Below are 26,593 nucleotides of genomic sequence, written 5' to 3' on the forward strand. Positions count from 1 at the left end.
TATATTGACGAGAGTAACGTTTCGGGCAGTCAGGTTTTTTGGTTATTCCCTGGGGGCTCAGTGTTAGACTCCGATGCACCACAGCAGGTTTACTGTATTCCTTCGACCATCATATGGACGATGAAACACAGAAGTTGCATCGAGAATCAATAGAAAATTCACAATGCCGATTTATATTGACGAGAGTAACGTTTTGGGTAGGCTGCTTTTTGGCTCTTCCCTGAGGGATCAGTGTTAGACTCCGATGCACCACAACAGGTTTACTGTATTCCTTCGACCATCATATTGACGATGAAACACAGAAATTGCATCGGGAATCGATAGAAAATTCACAATGCCGATTTATATTGACGAGAGTAACGTTTCGGGCAGTCAGGTTTTTTGGTTCTTCCCTGGGGGCTCAGTGGTAGACTCCGATGAACCACAGCAGGTTTACTGTATTCCTTCGACCATCATATGGACGATGAAACACAGAAATTGCATCGAGAATCAATAGAAAATTCACAATGCCGATTTATATTGACGAGAGTAACGTTTCGGGCAGTCTGGTTCTTTGGTTCTTCCCTTGGGGCTCAGTGTTAGACTCCGATGCACCAAAGCAGGATTACTGTTTCCCTTCGACCATCATATTGACGATGAAACACAGAAAATGCATCCGGATTCAATACAAAATTCACAATGCCTATTTATATTGACGAGAGTAACGTTTCGGGTAGGCTGCTTTTTGGCTCTTCCCTGAGGGATCAGTGTTAGACTCCGATGCACCACAGCAGGTTTATTGTATCCCTTCGACCATTATATTGACGATGAAACACAGAAATTGCATCGGGAATCAATAGAAAATTCACAATGCCGATTTAAATTGACGAGAGTAACGTTTCGGGCAGTCAGGTTTTTTGGTTCTTCCCTGGGGGCTCAGTGTTAGACTCCGATGCACCACAGCAGGTTTACGGTATTCCTTCGGCCATCATATGGACGATGAAACACAGAAATTGCATCGAGAATCAATAGAAAATTCACAATGCCGATTTATATTGACGAGAGTAACGTTTCGGGCAGTCTTGTTCTTTGGTTCTTCCCTGGGGGCTCAGTGTTAGACTCCGATGCAGCAAAGCAGGTTTACAGTATCCCTTCGACCATCATATTGACGATGAAACACAGAAATTGCATCCGGACTCAATACAAAATTCACAATGCCGATTTATATTGACGAGAGTAACATTTCGGAGTATCTGTTTTGTAACTCTTCCCTGGGGGCTCAGTGTTAGACTCCGATGCACTACAGCAGGTTTACTGTATCCCTACGACCATCATATTTTACGATGAAACACAGAAATTGCATCGGAAATCAGTCAAAAATTCACAATGCCGATTTATATTGACGAGAGTAACGTTTCGGGTAGGCTGCCTTTTGGCTCTTCCCTGAGGGATCAGTGATAGACTCCGATGCACCACAGCAGGTTTACTGTATCCCTTCGACCATCATATTGACGATGAAACACAGAAATTGCATCGGGAATCAATAGAAAATTCACAATGCCGATTTATATTGACGAGAGTAACGTTTCGGGCAGTCAGGTTCTTTGGTTCTTCCCTGGGGGCTCAGTGTTAGACTCCGATGCACCACAGCAGGTTTACTGTATTCCTTCGACCATCATATGGACGATGAAACACAGAAATTGCATCGAGAATCAATAGAAAATTCACAATGCCGATTTATATTGACGAGAGTAACGTTTCGGGTAGGCTGCTTTTTGGCTCTTCCCTGAGGGATCAGTGTTAGACTCCGATGCACCACAACAGGTTTACTGTATTCCTTCGACCATCATATTGACGATGAAACACAGAAATTGCATCGGGAATCGATAGAAAATTCACAATGCCGAATTATATTGACGAGAGTAACGTTTCGGGCAGTCTTGTTCTTTGGTTCTTCCCTGGGGGCTAAGTGTTAGACTCCGATGCAGCAAAGCAGGTTTACTGTATCCCTTCGACCATCATATTGACGATGAAACACAGAAATTGCATCCGGACTCAATACAAAATTCACAATGCCTATTTATATTGACGAGAGTAACGTTTCGGAGTATCTGTTTTGTAACTCTTCCCTGGGGGCTCAGTGTTAGACTCCGATGCACTACAGCAGGTTTACTGTATCCCTTCGACCATCATATTGACGATGAAACACAGAAATTGCATCGGAAATCAGTGGAAAATTCACAATGCCGATTTATATTGACGAGAGTAACGTTTCGGGTAGGCTGCTTTTTGGCTCTTCCCTGAGGGATCAGTGTTAGACTCCGATGCACCACAGCAGGTTTACTGTATTACTTCGGCCATCATATTGACGATGAAACACAGAAATTGCATCGGGAATCAATAGAAAATTCACAATGCCGATTTATATTGACGAGAGTAACGTTTCGTGCAGTCTGGTTTTTTGGTTCTTCCCTTGGGGCATAGTGTTAGACTCCGATGCAGCAAAGCAGGTTTACTGTATCCCTTCGACCATCATATTGACGATGAAACACAGAAAATGCATCCGGATTCAATACAAAATTCACAATGCCTATTTATATTGACGAGAGTAACGTTTCGGAGTGTCTTTTTTTTAACTCTTCCCTGGGGGCTCAGTGCTAGACTCTGATGCACCACAGCAGGTTTACTGTATTCCTTCGACGATCATATTGACGATGAAACACAGAAATTGCATCGGGAATCAATAGAAAATTCACAATGCCGATTTATATTAACGAGAGTAACGTTTCGGGTAGGCTGCTTTTTGGCTCTTCCCTGAGGGATCGGTGTTAGACTCCGATGCACCACAGCAGGTTTACTGTATTCCTTCGACCATCATATTGACGATGAAACAAAGAAATTCCATCGGGAATCAATAGAAAATTCACAATGCCGATTTATATTGACGAGAGTAACGTTTCGGAGTGTCTGTTTTCTAACTCTTCCCTGGGGGCTCAGTGTTAGACTCCAATGCACCACAGCAGGTTTACTGTATTCCTTCGACCATCATATTGACGATGAAACACAGAAATTGCATCGGGAATCAATAGAAAATTCACAATGCCGATTTATACTGACGAGAGTAACGTTTCGGGTAGGCTGCTTTTTGGCTCTCCCCTGAGGGATCAGTGTTAGACTCCGATGCACCAAAGCAGGTTTACAGTATTCCTTCGACCATCATATTGACGATGAAACACAGAAATTACATCCGGATTCAATACAAAATTCACAATGCCTATTTATATTGACGAGAGTAACGTATCGGAGTATCTGTTTTTTAACTCTTCCCTGGGGAGTCAGTGTTAGACTCCGCAGCACTACAGCAGGTTCACTGTATCCCTTCGACCATCATATTGACGATGAAACACAGAAATATCATCGGGAATCAGTGGAAAATTCACAATGCCGATTTATATTGACGAGAGTAACGTTTCGGGTAGGCTGCTTTTTGGCTCTTCCCTGATTGATCAGTGTTAGACTCCGATGCACCACAGCAGGTTTACTGTATTCCTTCGACCATCATATTGACGATGAAACACAGAAATTGCAATGGGAATAAATAGAAAATTCACAATGCCGATTTATATTGACGAAAGTAATGTTTCGGGTAGGCTGCTTTTTGGCTCTTTCCTGAGGGATCAGTGTCAGACTCCGATGCACCACAGCAGGTTTACTGTATTCCTTCGACCATCATATTGACAATGAAACACAGAAATTGCATCGGGAATCAATAGAAAATTCACAATGCCGATTTATATTGACGAGAGTAACGTTTCGGGTAGGCTGCTTTTTGCTCTTCCCTGAGGGATCAGTGATAGACTCCGATGCACCACAGCAGGTTTACTGTATTCCTTCGACCATCATATTGACGATGAAACACAGAAATTGCATCGGGAATCAATAGAAAATTCACAATGCCAATTTATATTGACGAGGGAAACGTTTCGGGCAGTCTGGTTTTTTGGTTCTTCCCTGGGGGCTCAGTGTTAGACTCCGATGCAGCAAAGCAGGTTTACTGCATTCCTTCGACCATCATATTGACGATGAAACACAGAAATTGCATCGGGAATCAATAGAAAATTCACAATGCCGATTTATATTGACGAGAGTAACGTTTCGGGCAGTCTGGTTTTTTGGTTCTTCCCTGGGGGCTCAGTGTTAGACTCCGATGCACCACAGCAGGTTTACTGTATTCCTACGACTATCATATTGACGATGAAACACAGAAATTGCATCGGGAATCAATAGAAAATTCACAATGCCGATTTATATTGACGAGAGTAACGTTTCGGGTAGGCTGCTTTTTGGCTCTTTCCTGAGGGATCTGTGTTAGACTCCGATGCACCACAGCAGGTTTACTGTATTCCTTCGACCATCATATTGACGATGAAACACAGAATTTACATCCGGATTCAATACAAAATTCACAATGCCTATTTATATTGACGAGAGTAACGTATCGGAGTATCTGTTTTTTAACTCTTCCCTGGGGAGTCAGTGTTAGACTCCGCTGCACTACAGCAGGTTCACTGTATCCCTTCGACCATCATATTGACGATGAAACACAGAAATATCATCGGGAATCAGTGGAAAATTCACAATGCCGATTTATATTGACGAGAGTAACGTTTCAGGTAGGCTGCTTTCTGGCTCTTCCCTGAGGGATCAGTGTTAGACTCCGATGCACCGCAGCAGGTTTACTGTATTCCTTCGACCATCATATTGACGATGAAACACAGAAATTGCATCGGGAATCAATAGAAAATTCACAATGCCGATTTATATTGACGAAAGTAATGTTTCAGGTAGGCTGCTTTTTGGCTCTTTCCTGAGGGATCAGTGTTAGACTCCGATGCACCACAGCAGGTTTACTGTATTCCATCGACCATCATATTGACGATGAAACACAGAAATTGCATCGGGAATCAATAGAAAATTCACAATGCCGATTTATATTGACTAGAGTAACGTTTCGGGCAGTCTGGTTTTTTGCTTCTTCCCTGGGGGCTCAGTGTTACACTCCGATGCAGCAAAGCAGGTTTACTGTATCCCTTCGACCATCATATTGACGATGAAACACAGAAACTGCATACGGATTCAATACAAAATTCACAATGCCTATTTATATTGACGAGAGTAACGTTTCGGAGTATCTGTTCTTTAACTCTTCCCTGGGGGCTCAGTGTTAGACTCCGATGCACTACAGCATGTTTACTGTATCCCTTCGACCATCATATTGACGATGAAACACAGAAATTGCATCGGGAATCAATAGAAAATTCACAATGCCGATTTATATTGACGAGAGTAACGTTTCGGGCAGTCTGGTTTTTTGGTTCTTCCCTGGGGGCTCAGTGTTAGACTCCGATGCACCACAGCAGGTTTACTGTATTCCTTCGACCATCATATTGACGATGAAACACAGAAATTGCATCGGGAATCAATAGAAAATTCACAATACCGATTTATATTGACGAGAGTAACGTTTCGGGCAGTCTGGTTTTTTGGTTCTTCCCTGGGGGCTCAGTGTTAGACTCCGATGCACCACAACAGGTTTACTGTATTCCTTCGACCATCATATTGACGATGAAACACAGAAATTGCATCGGGAATCAATAGAAAATTCACAATGCCGATTTATATTGACGAGAGTAACGTTTCGGGCTGTCTGGTTCATTGGTTCTTCCCTTGGGGCTGAGTGTTAGACTCCGATGCAGCAAAGCAGGTTTACTGTATCCCTTCGACCATCATATTGACGATGAATTACAGAAAATGCATCCGGATTCAATACAAAATTCACAATGCCTATTTATATTGACGAGAGTAACGATTCGGAGTGTCTTTTTTTTAACTCTTCCCTGGGGGCTCAGTGCTAGACTCTGATGCACCACAGCAGGTTTACTGTATTCCTTCGACCATTATATTGACGATGAAACACAGAAATTGCATCGGGAATCAAAACAAAATTCACAATGCCGATTTATATTGACGAGAGTAACGTTTCGGGTAGGCTGCTTTTTGGCTCTTCCCTGAGGGATCAGTGTTAGACTCCGATGCACCACAGCAGGTTTACTGTATTCCTTCGACGATCATATTGACGATGAAACACAGAAATTGCATCGGGAATCAATAGAAAATTCACAATGCCGATTTATATTAACGAGAGTAACGTTTCGGGTAGGCTGCTTTTTGGTTCTTCCCTGAGGGATCGGTGTTAGACTCCGATGCACCACAGCAGGTTTACTGTATTCCTTCGACCATCATATTGACGATGAAACACAGAAATTCCATCGGGAATCAATAGAAAATTCACAATGCTGATTTATATTGACGAGAGTAACGTTTCGGAGTGTCTGTTTTTTAACTCTTCCCTGGGGGCTCAGTGTTAGACTCCAATGCACCACAGCAGGTTTACTGTATTCCTTCGACCATCATATTGACGATGAAACACAGAAATATCATCGGGAATCAGTGGAAAATTCACAATAACGATTTATATTGACGAGAGTAACGTTTCGGGTAGGCTGCTTTTTGGCTCTTCCCTGAGTGATCAGTGTTAGACTCCGATGCACCACAGCAGGTTTACTGTATTCCTTCAACCATCATATTGACGATGAAACACAGAAATTGCATCCGGATTCAATACAAAATTCACAATGCCTATTTATATTGACGAGAGTAACGTTTCGGAGTATCTGTTTTGTAACTCTTCCCTGGGGGCTCAGTGTTAGACTCCGATGCACCACAGCAGGTTTACTGTATTCCTTCGACCATCATATTGACGATGAAACACAGAAATTGCATCGGGAATCAATAGAAAATTCACAATGCCGATTTATATTGACGAGAGTAAAGTTTCGGGTAGGCTGCTTTTTGGCTCTTCCCTGAGGGATCAGTGTTAGACTCCGATGCACCAAAGCATTTTTACTGTATTCCTTCGACCATGATATTGACGATGAAACACAGAAATTACATCCGCATTCAATACAAAATTCACAATGCCTATTTATATTGACGAGAGTAACGTATCGGAGTATCTGTTTTTTAACTCTTCCCTGGGGAGTCAGTGTTAGACTCCGTTGCACTACAGCAGGTTTACTGTATCCCTTCGACCATCATATTGACGATGAAACACAGAAATATCATCGGGAATCAGTGGAAAATTCTCAATGCCGATTGATATTGACGAGAGTAACGTTTCGGGTAGGCTGCTTTTTGGCTCTTCCCTGAGGGATCAGTGTTAGACTCCGATGCACCACAGCAGGTTTACTATATTCCTTCGACCATCATATTGACGATGAAACACAGAAATTGCATCGGGAATCAATAGAAAATTCACAATGCCGATTTATATTGACGAAAGTAATGTTTCTGGTAGGCTGCTTTTTGGCTCTTTCCTGAGGGATCAGTGTTAGACTCCGATGCACCACAGCAGGTTTACTGTATTCCTTCGACCATCATATTGACGATGAAACACAGAAATTGCATCGGGAATCAATAGAAAATTCACAATGCTGATTTATATTGACGAGAGTAACGTTTCGGGTAGGCTGCTTTTTGCTCTTCCCTGAGGGATCAGTGTTAGTCTCCGATGCACCACAGCAGGTTTACTGTATTCCTTCGACCATCATATTGATGATGAAACACAGAAATTGCATCGGGAATCAATAGAAAAATCACAATGCCGATTTATATTGACGAGAGTAACGTTTCGGGCAGTCTGGTTTTTTGGTTCTTCCCTGGGGGCTCAGTGTTATACTCCGATGCAGCAAAGCAGGTTTACTGTATCCCTTCGACCATCATATTGACGATGAAACACAGAAATTGCATCCGGATTCAATACAAAATTCACAATGCCTCTTTATATTGACGAGAGTAACTTTTCGGCGTATCAGTTCTTTAACTCTTCCCTGGGGGCTCAGTGTTAGACTCCGATGCACTACAGCAGGTTTACTGTATCCCTTCGACCATCATATTGACGATGAAACACAGAAATTGCATCGGGAATCAATAGAAAATTCACAATGCCGATTTATATATACAAGAGAGTAACGTTTCGGGTAGGCTGCATTTTGGCTCTTCCCTGAGAGATCAGTGTTAGACTCCGTTGCACCACAGCATGTTTACTGTATCCCTTCGACCATCATATTGACGATGAAACACAGAAATTGCATCGGGAATCAATAGAAAATTCACAATGCCGATTTATATTGACGAGAGTAACGTTTCGGGCAGTCAGGTTATTTGGTTCTTCCCTGGGGGCTCAGTGTTAGACTCCGATGCACCACAGCAGGTTTACTGTATTCCTTCGACCATCATATGGACGATGAAACACAGAAATTGCATCGAGAATCAATAGAAAATTCACAATGCCGATTTATATTGACGAGAGTAACATTTCGGGTAGGGTGCTCTTTGGCTCTTCCCTGAGGGATCAGTGTTAGACTCCGATGCACCACAACAGGTTTACTGTATTCCTTCGACCATCATATTGACGATGAAACACAGAAATATCATCGGGAATCGATAGAAAATTCACAATGCCGAATTATATTGACGAGAGTAACGTTTCGGGCAGTCTTATTCTTTGGTTCTTCCCTGGGGGCTCAGAGTTAGACTCCGATGCAGCGAAGCAGGTTTACTGTATCCCTTCGACCATCATATTGACGATGAAACACAGAAATTGCATCGGAAATCAGTGGAAAATTCACAATGCCGATTTATATTGACGAGAGTAACGTTTCGGGTAGGCTGCTCTTTGGCTCTTCCCTGAGGGATCAGTGTTAGACTCCGATGCACCACAGCAGGTTTACTGTATTCCTTCGGCCATCATAATGACGATGAAACACAGAAATTGCATCGGGAATCAATAGAAAATTCACAATGCCGATTTATATTGACGAGAGTAACGTTTCGGGCAGTCTGGTTTTTTGGTTCTTTCCTGAGGGCTCAGTGTTAGACTCCGATGCACCACAGCAGGTTAACTGTATTCCTTCGACCATCATATTGACGATGAAACAATGAAATTGCATCGGGAATCAATTGAAAATTCACAATGCCGATTTATATTGAAGAGAGTAACGTTTCGGGTAGGCTGCTCTTTGGCTCTTCCCTGAGGGATCAGTGTTAGACTCCGATGCACCACAGCAGGTTTACTGTATTCCTTCGACCATCATATTGACGCTGAAACACAGAAATTGCATCGGGAATCAATAGAATATTCACAATGCCGATTTATATTGACAAGAGTAACGTTTCGGGCAGTCTGGTTTTTTGGTTCTTCCCTTGGGGCTCAGTGTTACACTCCGATGCAGCAAAGCAGGTTTACTGTATCCCTTCGACCATCATATTGACGATGAAACACAGAAATTGCATCCGGATTCAATACAAAATTCACAATGCCTATTTATATTGACGAGAGTAACGTTTCGGAGTATCTGTTCTTTAACTCTTCCCTGGGGGCTCAGTGCTAGACTCCGATGCACTACAGCAGGTTTACTGTATCCCTTCGACCATCATATTGACGATGAAACACAGAAATTGCATCGGGAATCAATAGAAAATTCACAATGCCGATTTATATTGACGAGAGTAACGTTTCGGGTAGGCTGCTTTTTGGCTCTTCCCTGAGGGATCAGTATTAGACTCCGATGCACCACAGCAGGTTTACTGTATTCCTTCGACCATCATATTGACGATGAAACACAGAAATTGCATCGGGAATCAATAGAAAATTCACAATGCCGATTTATATTGACGAGAGTAACGTTTCGGGCAGTCTGGTTCTTTGGTTCTACCCTGGGGGCTCAGTGTTAGACTCCGATGCACCACAGCAGGTTTACTGTATTCCTTCGACCATCATATTGACGATGAAACACAGAAATTGCATCGGGAATCAATAGAAAATTCACAATGCCGATTTATATTGACGAGAGTAACGTTTCGGGTAGGCTGCTTTTTGGCTCTTCCCTGAGGGATCAGTGTTAGACAACGATGCACCACAGCAGGTTTACTGTATCCCTTCGACCATTATATTGACGATGAAACACAGAAATTGCATCGGGAATCAATAGAAAATTCACAATGCCGATTTATATTGACGAGAGTAACGTTTCGGGCAGTCAGGTTTTTTGGCTCTTCCCTGGGGGCTCAGTGTTAGACTCCGATGCACCACAGCAGGTTTACTGTATTCCTTCGACCATCATATGGACGATGAAACACAGAAATTGCATCGAGAATCAATAGAAAATTCACAATGCCGATTTATATTGACGAGAGTAACGTTTCGGGCAGTCAGTTTTTTGGTTCTTCCCTGGGGGCTCAGTGTTAGACTCCGATGCACCACAGCAGGTTTACTGTATTCCTTCGACCATCATATGGACGATGAAACACAGAAATTGCATCGAGAATCAATAGAAAATTCACAATGCCGATTTATATTGACGAGAGTAACGTTTCGGGTAGGCTGCTTTTTGGCTCTTCCCTGAGGGATCAGTGTTAGACTCCGATGCACCACAACAGGTTTACTGTATTCCTTCGACCATCATATTGACGATGAAACACAGAAATTGCATCGGGAATCGATAGAAAATTCACAATGCCGAATTATATTGACGAGAGTAACGTTTCGGGCAGTCTTGTTCTTTGGTTCTTCCCTGGGGGCTCAGTGTTAGACTCCGATGCAGCAAAGCAGGTTTACTGTATCCCTTCGACCATCATATTGACGATGAAACACAGAAATTGCATCCGGACTCAATACAAAATTCACAATGCCTATTTATATTGACGAGAGTAACGTTTCGGAGTATCTGTTCTTTAACTCTTCCCTGGGGGCTCAGTGTTAGACTCCGATGCACCACAGCAGGTTTACTGTATCCCTTCGACCATCATATTGACGATGAAACACAGAAATTGCATCGGGAATCAATAGAAAATTCACAATGCCGATTTATATTGACGAGAGTAACGTTTCGGGCAGTCTGGTTTTTTGGTTCTACCCTGGGGGCTCAGTGTTAGACTCCGATGCACCACAGCAGGTTTACTGTATTCCTTCGACCATCATATTGACGATGAAACACAGAAATTGCATCGGGAATCAATAGAAAATTCACAATGCCGATTTATATTGACGAGAGTAACGTTTCGGGCAGTCTGGTTCTTTGGTTCTTCCCTTGGGGCTCAGTGTTAGACTCCGATGCAGCAAAGCAGGATTACTGTTTCCCGTCGACCATCATATTGACGATGAAACACAGAAAATGCATCCGGATTCAATACAAAATTCACAATGCCTATTTATATTGACGAGAGTAACGTTTCGGGTAGGCTGCTTTTTGGCTCTTCCCTGAGGGATCAGTGTTAGACTCTGATGCACCACAGCAGGTTTACTGTATCCCTTCGACCATTATATTGACGATGAAACACAGAAATTGCATCGGGAATCAATAGAAAATTCACAATGCCGATTTAAATTGACGAGAGTAACGTTTCGGGCAGTCAGGTTTTTTGGTTCTTCCCTGGGGGCTCAGTGTTAGACTCCGATGCACCACAGCAGGTTTACGGTATTCCTTCGGCCATCATATGGACGATGAAACACAGAAATTGCATCGAGAATCAATAGAAAATTCACAATGCCGATTTATATTGACGAGAGTAACGTTTCGGGCAGTCTTGTTCTTTGGTTCTTCCCTGGGGGATCAGTGTTAGACTCCGATGCAGCAAAGCAGGTTTACAGTATCCCTTCGACCATCATATTGACGATGAAACACAGAAATTGCATCCGGACTCAATACAAAATTCACAATGCCTATTTATATTGACGAGAGTAACATTTCGGAGTATCTGTTTTGTAACTCTTCCCTGGGGGCTCAGTGTTAGACTCCGATGCACTACAGCAGGTTTACTGTATCCCTACGACCATCATATTTTACGATGAAACACAGAAATTGCATCGGAAATCAGTCACAAATTCACAATGCCGATTTATATTGACGAGAGTAACGTTTCGGGTAGGCTGCCTTTTGGCTCTTCCCTGAGGGATCAGTGATAGACTCCGATGCACCACAGCAGGTTTACTGTATCCCTTCGACCATCATATTGACGATGAAACACAGAAATTGCATCGGGAATCAATAGAAAATTCACAATGCCGATTTATATTGACGAGAGTAACGTTTCGGGCAGTCAGGTTCTTTGGTTCTTCCCTGGGGGCTCAGTGTTAGACTTCGATGCAGCAAAGCAGGTTTACTGTATCCCTTCGACCATCATATTGACGATGAAACACAGAAATTGCATCCGGACTCAATACAAAATTCACAATGCCTATTTATATTGACGAGAGTAACGTATCGGAGTATCTGTACTTTAACTCTTCCCTGGGGGCTCAGTGTTAGACTCCGATGCACTACAGCAGGTTTACTGTATCCCTTCGACCATCATATTGACGATGAAACACAGAAATTGGATCGGAAATCACTGGAAAATTCACAATGCCGATTTATATTGACGAGAGTAACGTTTCGGGTAGGCTGCTTTTTGGCTCTTCCCTGAGGGAGCAGTGTTAGACTCCGATGCACCACAGCAGGTTTACTGTATTACTTCGGCCATCATATTGACGATGAAACACAGAAATTGCATCGGGAATCAATAGAAAATTCACAATGCCGATTTATATTGACGAGAGTAACGTTTCGTGCAGTCTGGTTTTTTGGTTCTTCCCTGGGGGCTCAGTGTTAGACTCCGATGCACCACAGCAGGTTTACTGTATTCCTTCGACCATCATATTGACGATGAAACAATGAAATTGCATCGGGAATCAATTGAAAATTCACAATGCCGATTTATATTGACGAGAGTAACGTTTCGGGTAGGCTGCTTTTTGGCTCTTCCCTGAGGGATCAGTGTTTTACTCCGATGCACCACAGCAGGTTTACTGTATTCCTTCGACCATCATATTGACGCTGAAACACAGAAATTGCATCGGGAATCAATAGAAAATTCACAATGCCGATTTATATTGACGAGAGAAACGTTTCGGGCAGTCTGGTTTTTTGGTTCTTCCCTGGGGGCTCAGTGTTACACTCCGATGCAGCAAAGCAGGTTAACTGTATCCCTTCCACCATCATATTGACGATGAAACACAGAAATTGCATCCGGATTCAATACAAAATTCACAATGCCTATTTATATTGACGAGAGTAACGTTTCGGAGTTTCTGTTCTTTAACTCTTCCCTGGGGGCTCAGTGTTAGACTCCGATTCACTACAGCAGGTTTACTGTATCCCTTCGACCATCATATTGACGATGAAACACTGAAATTGCATCGGGAATCAATAGAAAATTCACAATGCCGATTTATATTGACTTGAGTAACGTTTCGGGTAGGCTGCTTTTTGGTTCTTCCCTGAGGGATCAGTATTAGACTCCGATGCACCACAGCAGGTTTACTGTATTCCTTCAACCATCATATTGACGATGAAACACAGAAATTGCATCGGGAATCAATAGAAAATTCACAATGCCGATTTATATTGACGAGAGTAACGTTTCGGGCAGTCTGGTTTTTTGGTTCTACCCTGGGGGCTCAGTGTTAGACTCCGATGCACCACAGCAGGTTTACTGTTTTCCTTCGACCATCATATTGACGATGAAACACAGAAATTGCATCGGGAATCAATAGAAAATTCACAATACCGATTTATATTGACGAGAGTAACGTTTCGGGCAGACTGGATTTTTGGTTCTTCCCTGGGGGCTCAGTGTTAGACTCCGATGCACCACAACAGGTTTACTGTATTCCTTCGACCATCATATTGACGATGAAACACAGAAATTGCATCGGGAATCAATAGAAAATTCACAATGCTGATTTATATTGACGAGAGTAACGTTTCGGGCAGTCTGGTTCTTTGGTTCTTCCCTTGGGGCTCAGTGTTAGAATCCGATGCAGCAAAGCAGGTTAACTGTATCCCTTCGACCATCATATTGACGATGAAACACAGAAAATGCATCCGGATTCAATACAAAATTCACAATGCCTATTTATATTGACGAGAGTAACGTTTCGGAGTGTCTTTTTTTTAACTCTTCCCTGGGGGCTCAGTGCTAGACTCTGATGCACCACAGCAGGTTTACTGTATTCCTTCGACCATTATATTGACGATGAAACACAGAAATTGCATCGGGAATCAATAGAAAAATCACAATGCCGATTTATATTGACGAGAGTAACGTTTCGGGTAGGCTGCTTTTTGGCTCTTCCCTGAGGGATCAGTGTTAGACTCCGATGCACCACAGCAGGTTTACTGTATTCCTTCGACGATCATATTGACGATGAAAAACAGAAATTGCATTGGGGAATCAATAGAAAATTCACAATGCCGATTTATATTAACTAGAGTAACGTTTCGGGTAGGCCGCTTTTTGGCTCTTCCCTGAGGGATCGGTGTAAGACTCCGATACACCACAGCAGGTTTACTGTATCCCTTCGACCATCATATTGACGATGAAACACAGAAATTGCATCCGGATTCAGTACAAAATTCACAATGCCGATTTATATTGACGAGAGTAACGTTTCGGGTAGGCTGCTTTTTGGCTCTTCCCTGAGAGATCAGTGTTAGACTCCGATTCAACACAGCAGGTTTACTGTATCCCTTCGACCATCATATTGACGATGAAACACAGAAATTGCATCGGGAATCAATAGAAAATTCACAATGCCGATTTATATTGACGAGAGTAACGTTTCGGGCAGTCAGGTTCTTTGGTTATTCCCTGGGGGCTCAGTGTTAGACTCCGATGCACCACAGCAGGTTTACTGTATTCCTTCGACCATCATATGGACGATGAAACACAGAAGTTGCATCGAGAATCAATAGAAAATTCACAATGCCGATTTATATTGACGAGAGTAACGTTTTGGGTAGGCTGCTTTTTGGCTCTTCCCTGAGGGATCAGTGTTAGACTCCGATGCACCACAACAGGTTTACTGTATTCCTTCGACCATCATATTGACGATGAAACACAGAAATTGCATCGGGAATCGATAGAAAATTCACAATGCCGATTTATATTGACGAGAGTAACGTTTCGGGCAGTCAGGTTTTTTGGTTCTTCCCTGGGGGCTCAGTGGTAGACTCCGATGCACCACAGCAGGTTTACTGTATTCCTTCGACCATCATATGGACGATGAAACACAGAAATTGCATCGAGAATCAATAGAAAATTCACAATGCCGATTTATATTGACGAGAGTAACGTTTCGGGCAGTCTGGTTCTTTGGTTCTTCCCTTGGGGCTCAGTGTTAGACTCCGATGCACCAAAGCAGGATTACTGTTTCCCTTCGACCATCATATTGACGATGAAACACAGAAAATGCATCCGGATTCAATACAAAATTCACAATGCCTATTTATATTGACGAGAGTAACGTTTCGGGTAGGCTGCTTTTTGGCTCTTCCCTGAGGGATCAGTGTTAGACTCCGATGCAACACAGCAGGTTTACTGTATCCCTTCGACCATCATATTGACGATGAAACACAGAAATTGCATCGGGAATCAATAGAAAATTCACAATGCCGATTTATATTGACGAGAGTAACGTTTCGGGCAGTCTTGTTCTTTGGTTCTTCCCTGGGGGCTCAGTGTTAGACTCCGATGCAGCAAAGCAGGTTTACAGTATCCCTTCGACCATCATATTGACGATGAAACACAGAAATTGCATCCGGACTCAATACAAAATTCACAATGCCGATTTATATTGACGAGAGTAACATTTCGGAGTATCTGTTTTGTAACTCTTCCCTGGGGGCTCAGTGTTAGACTCCGATGCACTACAGCAGGTTTACTGTATCCCTACGACCATCATATTTTACGATGAAACACAGAAATTGCATCGGAAATCAGTCAAAAATTCACAATGCCGATTTATATTGACGAGAGTAACGTTTCGGGTAGGCTGCCTTTTGGCTCTTCCCTGAGGGATCAGTGATAGACTCCGATGCACCACAGCAGGTTTACTGTATCCCTTCGACCATCATATTGACGATGAAACACAGAAATTGCATCGGGAATCAATAGAAAATTCACAATGCCGATTTATATTGACGAGAGTAACGTTTCGGGCAGTCAGGTTCTTTGGTTCTTCCCTGGGGGCTCAGTGTTAGACTCCGATGCACCACAGCAGGTTTACTGTATTCCTTCGACCATCATATGGACGATGAAACACAGAAATTGCATCGAGAATCAATAGAAAATTCACAATGCCGATTTATATTGACGAGAGTAACGTTTCGGGTAGGCTGCTTTTTGGCTCTTCCCTGAGGGATCAGTGTTAGACTCCGATGCACCACAACAGGTTTACTGTATTCCTTCGACCATCATATTGACGATGAAACACAGAAATTGCATCGGGAATCGATAGAAAATTCACAATGCCGAATTATATTGACGAGAGTAACGTTTCGGGCAGTCTTGTTCTTTGGTTCTTCCCTGGGGGCTAAGTGTTAGACTCCGATGCAGCAAAGCAGGTTTACTGTATCCCTTCGACCATCATATTGACGATGAAACACAGAAATTGCATCCGGACTCAATACAAAATTCACAATGCCTATTTATATTGACGAGAGTAACGTTTCGGAGTATCTGTTTTGTAACTCTTCCCTGGGGGCTCAGTGTTAGACTCCGATGCACTACAGCAGGTTTACTGTATCCCTTCGACCATCATATTGACGATGAAACACAGAAATTGCATCGGAAATCAGTGGAAAATTCACAATGCCGATTTATATTGACGAGAGTAACGTTTCGGGTAGGCTGCTTTTTGGCTCTTCCCTGAGGGATCAGTGTTAGACTCCGATGCACCACAGCAGGTTTACTGTATTACTTCGGCCATCATATTGACGATGAAACACAGAAATTGCATCGGGAATCAATAGAAAATTCACAATGCCGATTTATATTGACGAGAGTAACGTTTCGTGCAGTCTGGTTTTTTGGTTCTTCCCTGGGGGCTCAGTGTTAGACTCCGATGCGCCACAGCAGGTTTACTGTATTCCTTCGACCATCATATTGACGATGAAACAATGAAATTGCATCGGGAATCAATAGGAAATTCACAATGCCGATTTATATTGACGAGAGTAACGTTTCGGGTAGGCTGCTTTTTGGCTCTTCCCTGAGGGATCAGTGTTAGACTCCGATGCACCACAGCAGGTTTACTGTATTCCTTCGACGATCATATTGACGATGAAACACAGAAATTGCATCGGGAATCAATAGAAAATTCACAATGCCGATTTATATTGACGAGAGTAACGTTTCGGGCAGTCTGGTTTTTTAGTTCTTCCCTGGGGGCTCAGTGTTACACTCCGATGCAGCAAAGCAGGTTTACTGAATCCCTTCCACCATCATATTGACGATGAAACACAGAAATTGCATCCGGATTCAATACAAAATTCACAATGCCTATTTATATTGACGAGAGTAACGTTTCGGAGTATCTGTCCTTTAACTCTTCCCTGGGGGCTCAGTGTTAGACTCCGATTCACTACAGCAGGTTTACTGTATCCCTTCGACCATCATATTGACGATGAAACACAGAAATTGCATCGGGAATCAATAGAAAATTCACAATGCCGATTTATATTGACGAGAGTAACCTTTCGGGCAGTCTGGTTCTTTGGTTCTACCCTGGGGGCTCAGTGTTAGACTCCGATGCACCACAGCAGGTTTACTGTTTTCCTTCGACCATCATATTGACGATGAAACACAGAAATTGCATTGGGGAATCAATAGAAAATTCACAATGCCGATTTATATTAACTAGAGTAACGTTTCGGGTAGGCTGCTTTTTGGCTCTTCCCTGAGGGATCGGTGTAAGACTCCGATGCACCACAGCAGGTTTACTGTATTCCTTCGACCATCATATTGACGATGAAACACAGAAATTGCATCGGGAATCAATAGAAAATTCACAATGCCGATTTATATTGACGAGAGTAACGTTTCGGGCAGTCTGGTTTTTTGGTTCTACCCTGGGGGCTCAGTGTTAGACTCCGATGCACCACAGCAGGTTTACTGTTTTCCTTCGACCATCATATTGACGATGAAACACAGAAATTGCATCGGGAATCAATAGAAAATTCACAATACCGATTTATATTGACGAGAGTAACGTTTCGGGCAGACTGGATTTTTGGTTCTTCCCTGGGGGCTCACTGATAGACTCCGATGCACCACAACAGGTTTACTGTATTCCTTCGACCATCATATTGACGATGAAACACAGAAATTGCATCGGGAATCAATAGAAAATTCACAATGCCGATTTATATTGACGAGAGTAACGTTTCGGGCAGTCTGGTCCTTTGGTTCTTCCCTTGGGGCTCAGGGTTAGAATCCGATGCAGCAAAGCAGGTTAACTGTATCCCTTCGACCATCATATTGACGATGAAACACAGAAAATGCATCCGGATTCAATACAAAATTCACAATGCCTATTTATATTGACGAGAGTAACGTTTCGGAGTGTCTTTTTTTTAACTCTTCCCTGGGGGCTCAGTGCTAGACTCTGATGCACCACAGCAGGTTTACTGTATTCCTTCGACCATTATATTGACGATGAAACACAGAAATTGCATCGGGAATCAATAGAAAATTCACAATGCCGATTGATATTGACGAGAGTAACGTTTCGGGTAGGCTGCTTTTTGGCTCTTCCGTGAGGGATCAGTGTTAGACTCCGATGCACCACAGCAGGTTTACTGTATTCCTTCGACGATCATATTGACGATGAAAAACAGAAATTGCATTGGGGAATCAATAGAAAATTCACAATGCCGATTTATATTAACTAGAGTAACGTTTCGGGTAGGCTGCTTTTTGGCTCTTCCCTGAGGGATCGGTGTAAGACTCCGATGCACCACAGGAGGTTTACTGTATTCCTTCGACCATCATATTGACGATGAAACACAGAAATTCCATCGGGAATCAATAGAAAATTCACAATGCCGATTTATATTGACGAGAGTAACGTTTCGGAGTGTCTGTTTTTTAACTCTTCCCTGGGGGCTCGGTGTTAGACTCCAATGCACCACAGCAGGTTTACTGTATTCCTTCGACCATCATATTGACGATGAAACACGGAAATTGCATCCGGACTCAATACAAAATTCACAATGCCTATTTATATTGACGAGAGTAACGTATCGGAGTATCTGTTCTTTAACTCTTCCCTGGGGGCTCAGTGTTAGACTCCGATGCACTACAGCAGGTTTACTGTATCCCTTCGACCATCATATTGACGATGAAACACAGAAATTGCATCGGAAATCAGTGGAAAATTCACAATGCCGATTTATATTGACGAGAGTAACGTTTCGGGTAGGCTGCTTTTTGGCTCTTCCCTGAGGGATCAGTGTTAGACTCCGATGCACCACAGCAGGTTTACTGTATTACTTCGGCCATCATATTGACGATGAAACACAGAAATTGCATCGGGAATCAATAGAAAATTCACAATGCCGATTTATATTGACGAGAGTAACGTTTCGTGCAGTCTGGTTTTTTGGTTCTTCCCTGGGGGCTCAGTGTTAGACTCCGATGCACCACAGCAGGTTTACTGTATTCCTTCGACCATCATATTGACGATGAAACAATGAAATTGCATCGGGAATCAATAGAAAATTCACAATGCCGATTTATATTGACGAGAGTAACGTTTCGGGTAGGCTGCTTTTTGGCTCTTCCCTGAGGGATCAGTGTTTGACTCCGATGCACCACAGCAGGTGTACTGTATTCCTTCGACCATCATATTGACGCTGAAACACAGAAATTGCATCGGGAATCAATAGAAAATTCACAATGCCGATTTATATTGACGAGAGTAACGTTTCGGGCAGTCTGGTTTTTTGGTTCTTCCCTGGGGGCTCAGTGTTACACTCCGATGCAGCAAAGCAGGTTTACTGTATCCCTTCCACCATCATATTGACGATGAAACACAGAAATTGCATCCGGATTCAATACAAAATTCACAATGCCTATTTATATTGACGAGAGTAACGTTTCGGAGTATCTGTTCTTTATCTCTTCCCTGGGGGCTCAGTGTTAGACTCCGATTCACTACAGCAGATTTACTGTATCCCTTCGACCATCATATTGACGATGAAACACAGAAATTGCATCGGGAATCAATAGAAAATTCACAATGCCGATTTATATTGACTTGAGTAACGTTTCGGGTAGGCTGCTTTTTGGTTCTTCCCTGAGGGATCAGTATTAGACTCCGATGCACCACAGCAGGTTTACTGTATTCCTTCGACCATCATATTGACGATGAAACACAGAAATTGCATCGGGAATCAATAGAAAATTCACAATGCCGATTTATATTGACGAGAGTAACGTTTCGGGCAGTCTGGTTTTTTGGTTCTACCCTGGGGGCTCAGTGTTAGACTCCGATGCACCACAGCAGGTTTACTGTTTTCCTTCGACCATCATATTGACGATGAAACACAGAAATTGCATCGGGAATCAATAGAAAATTCACAATACCGATTTATATTGACGAGAGTAACGTTTCGGGCAGACTGGATTTTTGGTTCTTCCCTGGGGGCTCAGTGTTAGACTCCGATGCACCACAACAGGTTTACTGTATTCCTTCGACCATCATATTGACGATGAAACACAGAAATTGCATCGGGAATCAATAGAAAATTCACAATGCCGATTTATATTGACGAGAGTAACGTTTCGGGCAGTCTGGTTCTTTGGTTCTTCCCTTGGGGCTCAGTGTTAGAATCCGATGCAGCAAAGCAGGTTAACTGTATCCCTTCGACCATCATATTGACGATGAAACACAGAAAATGCATCCGGATTCAATACAAAATTCACAATGCCTATTTATATTGACGAGAGTAACGTTTCGGAGTGTCTTTTTTTTAACTCTTCCCTGGGGGCTCAGTGCTAGACTCTGATGCACCACAGCAGGTTTACTGTATTCCTTCGACCATTATATTGCCGATGAAACACAGAAATTGCATCGGGAATCAATAGAAAATTCACAATGCCGATTTATATTGACGAGAGTAACGTTTCGGGTAGGCTGCTTTTTGGCTCTTCCCTGAGGGAGCAGTGTTAGACTCCGATGCACCACAGCAGGTTTACTGTATTCCTTCGACGATCATATTGACGATGAAAAACAGAAATTGCATTGGGGAATCAATAGAAAATTCACAATGCCGATTTATATTAACTAGAGTAACGTTTCGGGTAGGCTGCTTTTTGGCTCTTCCCTGAGGGATCGGTGTAAGACTCCGATGCACCACAGCAGGTTTACTGTATTCCTTCGACCATCATATTGACGATGAAACACAGAAATTCCATCGGGAATCAATAGAAAATTCACAATGCCGATTTATATTGACGAGAGTAACGTTTCGGAGTGTCTGTTTTTTAACTCTTCCCTGGGGGCTCAGTGTTAGACTCCAATGCACCACAGCAGGTTTACTGTATTCCTTCGACCATCATATTGACAATGAAACACGGAAATTGCATCGGGAATCAATAGAAAATTCACAATGCCGATTTATATTGACGAGAGTAACGTTTCGGGTAGGCTGCTTTTTGGCTCTTCCCTGAGAGATCAGTGTTAGACTCCGATGCAACACAGCAGGCTTACTGTATCCCTTCGACCATCATATGGACGATGAAACACAGAAATTGCATCGAGAATCAATAGAAAATTCACAATGCCGATTTACATTGACGAGAGTAACGTTTCGGGCAGTCTGGTTTTTTGGTTCTTCCCTGGGGGCTCAGTGTTAGACTCCGATGCAGCAAAGCAGGTTTACTGTATCCCTTCGACCATCATATTGACGATGAAACACAGAAATTGCATCCGGATTCAATACAAAATTCACAATGCCTCTTTATATTGACGAGAGTAACGTTTCGGAGTATCTGTTCTTTAACTCTTCCCTGGGGGCTCAGTGTTAGACTCCGATGCACTACAGCAGGTTTACTGTATCCCTTCGACCATCATATTGACGATGAAACACAGAAATTGCATCCGGATTCAATACAAAATTCACAATGCCGATTTATATTGACGAGAGTAACGTTTCGGGTAGGCTGCTTTTTGGCTCTTCCCTGAGAGATCAGTGTTAGACTCCGATGCAACACAGCAGGTTTACTGTATCCCTTCGACCATCATATTGACGATGAAACACAGAAATTGCATCGGGAATCAATAGAAAATTCACAATGCCGATTTATATTGACAAGAGTAACGTTTCGGGCAGTCAGGTTTTTTGGTTCTTCCCTGGGGGCTCAGTGTTAGACTCCGATGCACCACAGCAGGTTTACTGTATTCCTTCGACCATCATATGGACGATGAAACACAGAAGTTGCATCGAGAATCAATAGAAAATTCACAATGCCGATTTATATTGACGAGAGTAACGTTTCGGGTAGGCTGCTTTTTGGCTCTTCCCTGAGCGATCAGTGTTAGACTCCGATGCACCACAACAGGTTTACTGTATTCCTTCGACCATCATATTGACGATGAAACACAAAAATTGCATCGGGAATCGATAGAAAATTCACAATGCCGATTTATATTGACGAGAGTAACGTTTCGGGCAGTCAGGTTTTTTGGTTCTTCCCTGGGGGCTCAGTGGTAGACTCCGATGCACCACAGCAGGTTTACTGTATTCCTTCGACCATCATATGGACGATGAAACACAGAAATTGCATCGAGAATCAATAGAAAATTCACAATGCCGATTTATATTGACGAGAGTAACGTTTCGGGTAGGCTGCTTTTTGGCTCTTCCCTGAGGGAACAGTGTTAGACTCCGATGCACCACAACAGGTTTACTGTATTCCTTCGACCATCATATTGACGATGAAACACAGAAATTGCATCGGGAATCGATAGAAAATTCACAATGCCGAATTATATTGACGAGAGTAACGTTTCGGGCAGTCTTGTTCTTTGGTTCTTCCCTGGGGGCTCAGTGTTAGACTCCGATGCAGCAAAGCAGGTTTACTGTATCCCTTCGACCATCATATTGACGATGAAACACAGAAATTGCATCCGGACTCAATACAAAATTCACAATGCCTATTTATATTGACGAGAGTAACGTTTCGGAGTTTCTGTTTTGTAACTCTTCCCTGGGGGCTCAGTGTTAGACTCCGATGCACTACAGCAGGTTTACTGTATCCCTTCGACCATCATATTGACGATGAAACACAGAAATTGCATCGGAAATCAGTGGAAAATTCACAATGCCGATTTATATTGACGAGAGTAACGTTTCGGGTAGGCTGCTTTTTGGCTCTTCCCTGAGGGATCAGTGTTAGACTCCGATGCACCACAGCAGGTTTACTGTATTACTTCGGCCATCATATTGACGATGAAACACAGAAATTGCATCGGGAATCAATAGAAAATTCACAATGCCGATTTATATTGACGAGAGTAACGTTTCGGGCAGTCTGGTTTTTTGGTTCTTCCCTGGGGGCTCAGTGTTAGACTCCGATGCACCACAGCAGGTTTACTGTATTCCTTCGACCATCATATTGCCGATGAAACAATGAAATTGCATCGGGAAGCAATAGAAAATTCACAATGCCGATTTATATTGACGAGAGTAACGTTTCGGGTAGGCTGCTTTTTGGCTCTTCCCTGAGGGATCAGTGTTTGACTCCGATGCACCACAGCAGGTTTACTGTATTCCTTCGACCATCATATTGACGCTGAAACACAGAAATTGCATCGGGAATCAATAGAAAATTCACAATGCCGATTTATATTGACGAGAGTAACGTTTCGGGCAGTCTGGTTCTTTGGATCTTCCCTGGGGGCTCAGTGTTACACTCCGATGCAGCAAAGCAGGTTTACTGTATCCCTTCCACCATCATATTGACGATGAAAAACAGAAATTGCATCCGGATTCAATAAAAAATTCACAATGCCTATTTATATTGACGAGAGTAACGTTTCGGAGTATCTGTTCTTTAAGTCTTCCCTGGGGGCTCAGTGTTAGACTCCGATTCACTACAGCAGGTTTACTGTATCCCTTCGACCATCATATTGACGATGAAACACAGAAATTGCATCGGGAATCAATAGAAAATTCACAATGCCGATTTATATTGACGAGAGTAACGTTTCGGGTAGGCTGCTTTTTGGTTCTTCCCTGAGGGATCAGTATTAGACTCCGATGCACCACAGCAGGTTTACTGTATTCCTTCGACCATCATATTGACGATGAAACACAGAAATTGCATCGGGAATCAATAGAAAATTCACAATGCCGATTTATATTGACGAGAGTAACGTTTCGGGCAGTCTGGTTTTTTGGTTCTACCCTGGGGGCTCAGTGTTAGACTCCGATGCACCACAGCAGGTTTACTGTTTTCCTTCGACCATCATATTGACGATGAAACACAGAAATTGCATCGGGAATCAATAGAAAATTCACAATACCGATTTATATTGACGAGAGTAACGTTTCGGGCAGACTGGATTTTTGGTTCTTCCCTGGGGGCTCACTGATAGACTCCGATGCACCACAACAGGTTTACTGTATTCCTTCGACCATCATATTGACGATGAAACACAGAAATTGCATCGGGAATCAATAGAAAATTCACAATGCCGATTTATATTGACGAGAGTAACGTTTCGGGCAGTCTGGTTCTTTGGTTCTTCCCTTGGGGCTCAGTGTTAGAATCCGATGCAGCAAAGTAGGTTAACTGTATCCCTTCGACCATCATATTGACGATGAAACACAGATAATGCATCCGGATTCAATACAAAATTCACAATGCCTATTTATATTGACGAGAGTAACGTTTCGGAGTATCTGTTCTTTAAGTCTTCCCTGGGGGCTCAGTGTTAGACTCCGATTCACTACAGCAGGTTTACTGTATCCCTTCGACCATCATATTGACGATGAAACACAGAAATTGCATCGGAAATCAGTGGAAAATTCACAATGCCGATTTATATTGACGAGAGTAACGTTTCGGGTAGGCTGCTTTTTGGCTCTTCCCTGAGGGATCAGTGTTAGACTCCGATGCACCACAGCAGGTTTACTGTATTACTTCGGCCATCATATTGACGATGAAACACAGAAATTGCATCGGGAATCAATAGAAAATTCACAATGCCGATTTATATTGACGAGAGTAACGTTTCGTGCAGTCTGGTTTTTTGGTTCTTCCCTGGGGGCTCAGTGTTAGACTCCGATGCACCACAGCAGGTTTACTGTATTCCTTCGACCATCATATTGACGATGAAACAATGAAATTGCATCGGGAATCAATAGAAAATTCACAATGCCGATTTATATTGACGAGAGTAACGTTTCGGGTAGGCTGCTTTTTGGCTCTTCCCTGAGGGATCAGTGTTTGACTCCGATGCACCACAGCAGGTTTACTGTATTCCTTCGACCATCATATTGACGCTGAAACACAGAAATTGCATCGGGAATCAATAGAAAATTCACAATGCCGATTTATATTGACGAGAGTAACGTTTCGGGCAGTCTGGTTTTTTGGTTCTTCCCTGGGGGCTCAGTGTTACACTCCGATGCAGCAAAGCAGGTTTACTGTATCCCTTCCACCATCATATTGACGATGAAACACAGAAATTGCATCCGGATTCAATACAAAATTCACAATGCCTATTTATATTGACGAGAGTAACGTTTCGGAGTATCTGTTCTTTATCTCTTCCCTGGGGGCTCAGTGTTAGACTCCGATTCACTACAGCAGGTTTACTGTATCCCTTCGACCATCATATTGACGATGAAACACAGAAATTGCATCGGGAATCAATAGAAAATTCACAATGCCGATTTATATTGACTTGAGTAACGTTTCGGGTAGGCTGCTTTTTGGTTCTTCCCTGAGGGATCAGTATTAGACTCCGATGCACCACAGCAGGTTTACTGTATTCCTTCGACCATCATATTGACGATGAAACACAGAAATTGCATCGGGAATCAATAGAAAATTCACAATGCCGATTTATATTGACGAGAGTAACGTTTCGGGCAGTCTGGTTTTTTGGTTCTACCCTGGGGGCTCAGTGTTAGACTCCGATGCACCACAGCAGGTTTACTGTTTTCCTTCGACCATCATATTGACGATGACACACAGAAATTGCATCGGGAATCAATAGAAAATTCACAATACCGATTTATATTGACGAGAGTAACGTTTCGGGCAGACTGGATTTTTGGTTCTTCCCTGGGGGCTCAGTGTTAGACTCCGATGCACCACAACAGGTTTACTGTATTCCTTCGACCATCATATTGACGATGAAACACAGAAATTGCATCGGGAATCGATAGAAAATTCACAATGCCGAATTATATTGACGAGAGTAACGTTTCGGGCAGTCTTGTTCTTTGGTTCTTCCCTGGGGGCTCAGTGTTAGACTCCGATGCAGCAAAGCAGGTTTACTGTATCCCTTCGACCATCATATTGACGATGAAACACAGAAATTGCATCCGGACTCAATACAAAATTCACAATGCCGATTTATATTGACGAGAGTAAC

This window comes from Schistocerca cancellata, chromosome 10 (assembly GCF_023864275.1).
Source record: "Schistocerca cancellata isolate TAMUIC-IGC-003103 chromosome 10, iqSchCanc2.1, whole genome shotgun sequence".
In the NCBI taxonomy this organism is placed as follows: Eukaryota; Metazoa; Arthropoda; class Insecta; order Orthoptera; family Acrididae; genus Schistocerca; species Schistocerca cancellata.